The 10,000-nt window shown below is 44.4% G+C and overlaps 1 protein-coding gene across 2 annotated transcripts in view; it reads left to right on the top strand.

Moving 5' to 3' along the window:
- Positions 1-10,000, top strand: part of pdpr (pyruvate dehydrogenase phosphatase regulatory subunit) — a 58,707-nt gene that overhangs the window by 22,943 nt on the left and 25,764 nt on the right. The window lies entirely within an intron of this gene.

Below are 10,000 nucleotides of genomic sequence, written 5' to 3'. Positions count from 1 at the left end.
ACAGTATCAGGAAGACTATTCCAGAGTTTTGGAGCTAAATGTGAAAATGCTCTCCCTCCTTTGGTGGATCTGGATATCCTAGGTATGACCAAAAGCCTCGAATTTAGTGATCTTAAAGAGCGCGATGGATTATAGGGCGATAGAAGGTCCGTTAAATAGACTGGATCTAAGCCGTTTAGGGCTTTATAAGTCAGTAGCAATACCTTGTAATTAATACGTGACTTTATAGGTAACCAATGTAGTGATGTTAAAATCGGTGTTATATGATCATATTTTCTTGATCTAGTAAGAACTCTAGCGGCGGCATTTTGGACTAACTGTAGCTTGTTTATTGAGGATGCAGGACAACCAGCTAATAAAGCATTACAGTAATCTAGTCTCGAGGTCATGAACGCATGAACTAACTTTTCTGCATCAGAAACTGATAGCATGTTACGTAGCTTAGCAATGTTTCTAAGGTGGAAAAAGGCTGTTCTTGTAACATATGAAATATGATTTTCAAAAGACAGGTTGCAGTCTAGTATAACACCCAGGTCTTTTACTGTAGAGGATAAAGTAACAGGACATCCTACGATGTTAAAGTTGTAGAGTGAGAGGTTTTGTGGGCGGTTTTTCTGTCTTGTGTGGATTTAATAAAAGAAAATTGCGCGTCATCCAATCTTTTATATCTTTAACACACTCTGTCAATTTGGATAATTTAGCGTTTTCATCTGGCCGTGATGAAATATAGATTTGAGTGTCATCAGCATAACAATGGAAACTAATTCCATGTTTCCTTATAATATTTCCAAGTGGCAGCATATATATTGAGAATAATAGAGGGCCTAAGACAGATCCCTTCGGCACTCCATAGTTTACTGGAGTTATGATCGATTTTTCTCCATTTAAATAAACAAAATGGTAGCGGTCAGATAGGTATGATCTGAACCAGCTTAATGCTTGTCCTTGAACACCAGTATAATTTTGTAGTCGATCTAAGAGTATTGTGTGATCTATAGTATCGAACGCAGCACTAAGATCAAGTAAAACTAGTATTGAGATACAGCCTTGGTCAGAAGCTAATAGTAAATCATTTGTGATTTTAACGAGCGCAGTTTCAGTGCTATGGTGCGGCCTGAATCCAGACTGAAACTTTTCATAGATGTAATTTTTTTGCAAGAAAGAGCCCAGTTGGGCAGACACAACTTTTTCTAGTATTTTAGACATAAAAGGTAGATTTGAAATGGGTCTATAATTTGCTAGATTATGTGGATCTAATTGTGGTTTCTTAATGAGTGGTTTTATAACTGCCAGTTTAAATGTTCTTGGAACATGACCTAAAGATAAAGATGAGTTAATAATATTGAGGAGAGGCTCTTCCACTACAGGTAACACTTCTTTCAGTAGTTTAGTTGGTATAGGATCTAATAAACATGTTGTTGTTTTAGATGAAGTGATAAGTTTAACTCTTTTTGTTCTATAGTTGTAAAGCACTGTAATTGTTCTTGCGGGGTGATAATTGAGGCTGAATTATAAGGCGCGATTGAGGATTGAACGTTTACAATTGTGGTTCTGATGTTTTCTATTTTCTCAGTGAAGAACTTCATGAAATCATTACTACTAAACTGTAACGGAATATTTTGTTCAGGTGACATCTGTTTATTTGTTAGTCTAGCCACGGTGTTAAATAAGAACCTAGGATTGTTTTGGTTGTTTTCTATTAGTTTGCGTAGATGCTCAGCCCTGGCCGCTTTTAGGGCCTTTTTATAACGTGACATACTGTCTTTCCATGCGATTCTAAAGACCTCTAAATTAGTTTGTTTCCATCTACGCTCTAAATTACGGGTTTCTCTCTTTAAAACATGCGTAGTATTGTTGTACCAGGGTGCTTTACTTTTCTCTCTGACCTTTTTTAATCTAATGCGTGCAACAATATCCAATGTTCCAGAGAGAATGGTGCTCATAGTGCTAGTTAATTCCTCAAGTTCATCTGTTTGTTTGGGTTCACTGAGCAGCTGAGACAGATCAGATAAGCAATTTGAAAAATGATCTATGGTGGATGGAAGGATTGTTCTGCCTGGTCGATAATGCGGCGCAGCATGATATATTACAGGAGTACGTAATATGCAAGTTACCATGTAATGGTCAGTGACATCGTCACTTTGTGGAATGATATCTATATCGGTTGGATCGGTTCCATGTGATATAATTAAATCGAGTGTATGATTAAAACGATGAGTTGGTCCGGTAACGTTTTGCTTGACCCCAAAGGAGTTTAATAAATCTGTAAACGCAGCCCCTAACGCATCATTTGAATTATCTACGTGGATATTAAAGTCTCCAACAATTAATTCTTTATCGACATTAACTAATAGGTCTGAGAGAAAATCTGCAAACTCTTTTAGGAAATCAGCGTAAGGCCCAGGCGGTCTATATACGGTAGCCAAGGCTAGAGATAATAGGGATGTTTTTCGAACATCTAAGTGCGTAACATTTAGTACAAGTACTTCAAACGAAATAAACTTATAGCCCGTTTTCTGAGTAACACTAAGAAAATCTCTATAGATTGTTGCAGCACCGCCGCCACGACCAATCAGACGGGGCTCGTGCTTATAGGAGTATCCTGATGGAGTAGACTCATTTAGACCGAAATGGTTTCAGTATGGTTTAAATCAGGTTTCAGTAAGGCAAAGTACATCAAAGCTATTATCTGTGACTATTTCATTTACAATAACTGCCTTAGGTGTGAGTGATCTAATGTTTAGAAGACCTAGCTTTAGAAATTGTTTTTGATTACTAATAGCAACATTTTCTGGTTTAATAACAATTAGATTTTTCCTAGATCCTGCAGTAGTTTTATTATTTGATCTCACTAAACGAGGTATAGACACAGTTTCTATGCAATGTTCAACACTAGTATTTATATCAGTTAAATTGGTGCAGCAGAGACTATGATTTGGACTTTTGGTTACTAGTCAAAAGGTATTTAACATTTTGGAGATGTTATCTGACAGAAGATCCGATCCGAATCTGCTTGGGTGTAAGCCATCGACACGGAAAAGCCTAGGACGCTCCCAAAACAGATTCCAATTATTTACAAAGAGCAGTTTCTGCTCATTGCACCATGACATTAACCATTCATTTAGCGCGAATAATCTACTAAACTTTTCATGACCTAGTCGGTACGTGGGAAGCGGTCCTGACACAATGATCGTTATATCAGGCGATGTGCTGCGTACCGTATCGATCAGATTCCTGAAGTCTTTCTTCAGAACCTCCGTCTGGCACAGCCTGATGTCGTTCACTCCCGCGTGCAGGACCACAGTTCCGACGCGCTCGTTCAGAATCTCGGGAACGTAAGCAGCGATTTCAGAGGAAAGCAGTGACTATGCACCTTACTTTTACCTAACGTAACGTGTACGTGTCGAACGATGGAATCGCCGATGATCACAGCATCGCGTTCTGTTTCGCGAAGAGGGGAGAAGCGGTTTTGGGTGGATATCTCGAAAACCGGGAGGGTCGGAGAGAGTTTTCTAGGTCTAGACCTTACTCGCGTCTTCCGCTGCGGAACCATCCAGGCTTCGTGGTGGCGTGTTGGAGCCGGAGTGAATGAGACCAGGTGTGTGTAATGCAGTGTGTTGCGTGTGTACAGTGGTGAATCAGGTGTGTGTAATGCAGTGTGTTGTGTGTGTACAGTGGTGAATCAGGTGTGTGTAATGCAGTGTGTTGTGTGTGTGCAGTGGTGAATCAGGAGTGTGTAATGCAGTGTGTTGTGTGTGTACAGTGGTGAATCAGGAGTGTGTAATGCAGTGTGTTGTGTGTGTGCAGTGGTGAATCAGGTGTGTGTAATGCAGTGTGTTGTGTGTGTGCAGTGGTGAATCAGGAGTGTGTAATGCAGTGTGTTGTGTGTGTACAGTGGTGAATCAGGTGTGTGTAATGCGGTGTGTTGTGTGTGTGTGCAGTGGTGAATTAGGTGTGTGTAATGCAGTGTGTTGTGTGTGTACAGTGGTGAACCAGGTGTGTAATGCAGTGTGTTGTGTGTGTGCAGTGGTGAATCAGGGGTGTGTAATGCAGTGTGTTGTGTGTGTGCAGTGGTGAATCAGGTGTGTGTAATGCAGTGTGTTGTGTGTGTACAGTGGTGAATCAGGTGTGTGTAATGCAGTGTGTTGCGTGTGTACAGTGGTGAATCAGGTGTGTGTAATGCGGTGTGTTGTGTGTGTACAGTGGTGAATCAGGAGTGTGTAATGCAGTGTGTTGTGTGTGTGTGCAGTGGTGAATCAGGTGTGTGTAATGCAGTGTGTTGTGTGTGCGCAGTGGTGAACCAGGTGTGTAATGCAGTGTGTTGTGTGTGTGCAGTGGTGAATCAGGGGTGTGTAATGCAGTGTGTTGTGTGTGTGCAGTGGTGAATCAGGTGTGTGTAATGCAGTGTGTTGTGTGTGTACAGTGGTGAATCAGGAGTGTGTAATGCAGTGTGTTGTGTGTGTGCAGTGGTGAATCAGGGGTGTGTAATGCAGTGTGTTGTGTGTGTGCAGTGCTGAATCAGGTGTGTGTAATGCAGTGTGTTGTGTGTGTGCAGTGGTGAATCAGGGGTGTGTAATGCAGTGTGTTGTGTGTGCGCAGTGGTGAACCAGGTGTGTAATGCAGTGTGTTGTGTGTGTGCAGTGGTGAATCAGGGGTGTGTAATTCAGTGTGTTGTGTGTGTACAGTGGTGAATCAGGTGTGTGTAATGCAGTGTGTTGTGTGTGTACAGTGGTGAATCAGGTGTGTAATGCAGTGTGTTGTGTGTGTGCAGTGGTGAATCAGGGGTGTGTAATGCAGTGTGTTGTGTGTGTGCAGTGGTGAATCAGGTGTGTGTAATGCAGTGTGTTGTGTGTGTGCAGTGGTGAATCAGGTGTGTGTACTGCAGTGTGTTGTGTGTGTGCAGTGGTGAATCAGGTGTGTAATGCAGTGTGTTGTGTGTGTGCAGTGGTGAATCAGGTGTGTAATGCAGTGTGTTGTGTGTGTGCAGTGGTGAATCAGGTGTGTAATGCAGTGTGTTGTGTGTGTGCAGTGGTGAATCAGGAGTGTGTAATGCAGTGTGTTGTGTGTGTACAATGGTGAATCAGGTGTGTGTACTGCAGTGTGTTGTGTGTGTGCAGTGGTGAATCAGGTGTGTGTAATGCAGTGTGTTGTGTGTGTAGTGGTGAATCAGGAGTGTGTAATGCAGTGTTGTGTGTGTGCAGTGGTGAATCAGGAGTGTGTAATGCAGTGTGTTGTGTGTGTGCAGTGGTGAATCAGGTGTGTGTAATGCAGTGTGTTGTGTGTGTAGTGGTGAATCAGGTGTGTAATGCAGTGTGTTGTGTGTGTAGTGGTGAATCAGGAGTGTGTAATGCAGTGTGTTGTGTGTGTGCAGTGGTGAATCAGGTGTGTGTAATGCAGTGTGTAATGCAGTGTGTTGTGTGTGTGCAGTGGTGAATCAGGAGTGTGTAATGCAGTGTGTTGTGTGTGTGCAGTGGTGAATCAGGTGTGTAATGCAGTGTGTTGTGTGTGTGCAGTGGTGAATCAGGAGTGTGTAATGCAGTGTGTTGTGTGTGTGCAGTGGTGAATCAGGTGTGTGTAATGCAGTGTGTTGTGTGTGTGCAGTGGTGAATCAGGTGTGTGTAATGCAGTGTGTTGTGTGTGTGCAGTGGTGAATCAGGAGTGTGTAATGCAGTGTGTTGTGTGTGTGCAGTGGTGAATCAGGTGTGTGTAATGCGGTGTGTTGTGTGTGTGCAGTGGTGAATCAGGTGTGTGTAATGCAGTGTGTTGTGTGTGTGCAGTGGTGAATCAGGAGTGTGTAATGCGGTGTGTTGTGTGTGTGCAGTGGTGAATCAGGTGTGTGTAATGCGGTGTGTTGTGTGTGTGCAGTGGTGAATCAGGTGTGTGTAATGCAGTGTGTTGTGTGTGTGCAGTGGTGAATCAGGTGTGTAATGCAGTGTGTTGTGTGTGTGCAGTGGTGAATCAGGAGTGTGTAATGCAGTGTGTTGTGTGTGTGCAGTGGTGAATCAGGTGTGTGTAATGCAGTGTGTTGTGTGTGTGCAGTGGTGAATCAGGAGTGTGTAATGCAGTGTGTTGTGTGTGTGCAGTGGTGAATCAGGTGTGTAATGCAGTGTGTTGTGTGTGTGCAGTGGTGAATCAGGAGTGTGTAATTGCAGTGTGTTGTGTGTGTGCAGTGGTGAATCAGGTGTGTGTAATGCAGTTTGTTGTGTGTGTGCAGTGGTGAATCAGGAGTGTGTAATGCGGTGTGTTGTGTGTGTGCAGTGGTGAATCAGGAGTGTGTAATTGCAGTGTGTTGTGTGTGTGCAGTGGTGAATCAGGTGTGTGTAATGCAGTGTGTTGTGTGTGTGCAGTGGTGAATCAGGTGTGTGTAATGCAGTGTGTTGTGTGTGTGCAGTGGTGAATCAGGTGTGTGTAATGCAGTGTGTTGTGTGTGTGCAGTGGTGAATCAGGTGTGTGTAATGCAGTGTGTTGTGTGTGTACAGTGGTGAATCAGGAGTGTGTAATGCAGTGTGTTGTGTGTGTGCAGTGGTGAATCAGGTGTGTGTAATGCAGTGTGTTGTGTGTGTGCAGTGGTGAATCAGGTGTGTGTAATGCAGTGTGTTGTGTGTGTGCAGTGGTGAATCAGGTGTGTGTAATGCAGTGTGTTGTGTGTGTACAGTGGTGAATCAGGTGTGTGTAATGCAGTGTGTTGTGTGTGTGCAGTGGTGAATCAGGTGTGTGTAATGCAGTGTGTTGTGTGTGTACAGTGGTGAATCAGGAGTGTGTAATGCAGTGTGTTGTGTGTGTGCAGTGGTGAATCAGGTGTGTGTAATGCAGTGTGTTGTGTGTGTGCAGTGGTGAATCAGGAGTGTGTAATGCAGTGTGTTGTGTGTGTGCAGTGGTGAATCAGGAGTGTGTAATGCAGTGTGTTGTGTGTGTGCAGTGGTGAATCAGGAGTGTGTAATGCAGTGTGTTGTGTGTGTGCAGTGGTGAATCAGGAGTGTGTAATGCAGTGTGTTGTGTGTGTGCAGTGGTGAATCAGGTGTGTGTAATGCAGTGTGTTGTGTGTGTGCAGTGGTGAATCAGGTGTGTGTAATGCAGTGTGTTGTGTGTGTACAGTGGTGAATCAGGAGTGTGTAATGCAGTGTGTTGTGTGTGTGCAGTGGTGAATCAGGAGTGTGTAATGCAGTGTGTTGTGTGTGTGCAGTGGTGAATCAGGAGTGTGTAATGCAGTGTGTTGTGTGTGTGCAGTGGTGAATCAGGTGTGTGTAATGCAGTGTGTTGTGTGTGTACAGTGGTGAATCAGGAGTGTGTAATTGCAGTGTGTTGTGTGTGCGCAGTGGTGAATCAGGTGTGTGTAATGCAGTGTGTTGTGTGTGTACAGTGGTGAATCAGGTGTGTGTAATGCAGTGTGTTGTGTGTGTACAGTGGTGAATCAGGTGTGTGTAATGCAGTGTGTTGTGTGTGTACAGTGGTGAATCAGGAGTGTGTAATGCAGTGTGTTGTGTGTGTGCAGTGGTGAATCAGGTGTGTAATGCAGTGTGTTGTGTGTGTGCAGTGGTGAATCAGGTGTGTGTAATGCAGTGTGTTGTGTGTGTGCAGTGGTGAATCAGGTGTGTGTAATGCAGTGTGTTGTGTGTGTGCAGTGGTGAATCAGGAGTGTGTAATTGCAGTGTGTTGTGTGTGTACAGTGGTGAATCAGGAGTGTGTAATGCAGTGTGTTGTGTGTGTGCAGTGGTGAATCAGGTGTGTGTAATGCAGTGTGTTGTGTGTGTGTGCAGTGGTGAATCAGGTGTGTGTAATGCAGTGTGTTGTGTGTACAGTGGTGAATCAGGAGTGTGTAATGCAGTGTGTTGTGTGTGTACAGTGGTGAATCAGGAGTGTGTAATGCAGTGTGTTGTGTGTGTACAGTGGTGAATCAGGTGTGTGTAATGCAGTGTGTTGTGTGTGTGTGCAGTGGTGAATCAGGAGTGTGTAATGCAGTGTGTTGTGTGTGTACAGTGGTGAATCAGGAGTGTGTAATGCAGTGTGTTGTGTGTGTACAGTGGTGAATCAGGTGTGTGTAATGCAGTGTGTTGTGTGTACAGTGGTGAATCAGGAGTGTGTAATGCAGTGTGTTGTGTGTGTGCAGTGGTGAATCAGGTGTGTGTAATGCAGTGTGTTGTGTGTGTGCAGTGGTGAATCAGGTGTGTGTAATGCAGTGTGTTGTGTGTGTGCAGTGGTGAATCAGGTGTGTGTAATGCAGTGTGTTGTGTGTGTGCAGTGGTGAATCAGGTGTGTGTAATGCAGTGTGTTGTGTGTGTGCAGTGGTGAATCAGGTGTGTGTAATGCAGTGTGTTGTGTGTGTGCAGTGGTGAATCAGGAGTGTGTAATGCAGTGTGTTGTGTGTGTGCAGTGGTGAATCAGGTGTGTGTAATGCAGTGTGTTGTGTGTGTGCAGTGGTGAATCAGGTGTGTGTAATGCAGTGTGTTGTGTGTGTGCAGTGGTGAATCAGGTGTGTGTAATGCAGTGTGTTGTGTGTGTGCAGTGGTGAATCAGGTGTGTGTAATGCAGTGTGTTGTGTGTGTGCAGTGCTGAATCAGGAGTGTGTAATGCAGTGTGTTGTGTGTGTGCAGTGGTGAATCAGGTGTGTGTAATGCAGTGTGTTGTGTGTGTGCAGTGGTGAATCAGGTGTGTGTAATGCAGTGTGTTGTGTGTGTGCAGTGGTGAATCAGGTGTGTGTAATGCAGTGTGTTGTGTGTGTGCAGTGGTGAATCAGGTGTGTGTAATGCAGTGTGTTGTGTGTGTGCAGTGCTGAATCAGGAGTGTGTAATGCAGTGTGTTGTGTGTGTACAGTGGTGAATCAGGTGTGTGTAATGCGGTGTGTTGTGTGTGTGCAGTGGTGAATCAGGTGTGTGTAATGCGGTGTGTTGTGTGTGTGCAGTGCTGAATCAGGTGTGTGTAATGCAGTTTGTTGTGTGTGTGCAGTGGTGAATCAGGAGTGTGTAATGCAGTGTGTTGTGTGTGTACAGTGGTGAATCAGGTGTGTGTAATGCAGTGTGTTGTGTGTACAGTGGTGAATCAGGTGTGTGTAATGCAGTGTGTTGTGTGTGTGCAGTGGTGAATCAGGTGTGTGTAATGCAGTGTGTTGTGTGTGTGCAGTGGTGAATCAGGAGTGTGTAATGCAGTGTGTTGTGTGTGTGCAGTGGTGAATCAGGAGTGTGTAATGCAGTGTGTTGTGTGTGTGCAGTGGTGAATCAGGTGTGTGTAATGCAGTGTGTTGTGTGTGTGCAGTGGTGAATCAGGTGTGTGTAATGCAGTGTGTTGTGTGTGTGTGCAGTGGTGAATCAGGAGTGTGTAATGCAGTGTGTTGTGTGTGTGCAGTGGTGAATCAGGTGTGTGTAATGCAGTGTGTTGTGTGTGTGCAGTGGTGAATCAGGTGTGTGTAATGCAGTGTGTTGTGTGTGTGCAGTGGTGAATCAGGTGTGTGTAATTGCAGTGTGTTGTGTGTGTACAGTGGTGAATCAGGTGTGTGTAATGCAGTGTGTTGTGTGTGTGCAGTGGTGAATCAGGTGTGTGTAATGCAGTGTGTTGTGTGTGTACAGTGGTGAATCAGGAGTGTGTAATGCAGTGTGTTGTGTGTGTACAGTGGTGAATCAGGAGTGTGTAATGCAGTGTGTTGTGTGTGTACAGTGGTGAATCAGGTGTGTGTACTGCAGTGTGTTGTGTGTGTGCAGTGGTGAATCAGGTGTGTGTAATGCAGTGTGTTGTGTGTGTACAGTGGTGAATCAGGAGTGTGTAATGCAGTGTGTTGTGTGTGTGTACAGTGGTGAATCAGGTGTGTGTAATGCAGTGTGTTGTGTGTGTGCAGTGGTGAATCAGGAGTGTGTAATGCAGTGTGTTGTGTGTGTGCAGTGGTGAATCAGGTGTGTGTAATGCAGTGTGTTGTGTGTGTACAGTGGTGAATCAGGAGTGTGTAATGCAGTGTGTTGTGTGTGTACAGTGGTGAATCAGGAGTGTGTAATGCAGTGTGTTGTGTGTGTAC

The sequence above is a fragment of the Squalius cephalus genome (genome assembly GCF_949319135.1).
Source record: "Squalius cephalus genome assembly, chromosome: 6".
Classification (NCBI taxonomy): Eukaryota; Metazoa; Chordata; class Actinopteri; order Cypriniformes; family Leuciscidae; genus Squalius; species Squalius cephalus.
The sequence above is the reverse complement of the archived record's forward strand: the minus strand, read 5'-3'. Positions and strand labels throughout refer to the sequence as shown.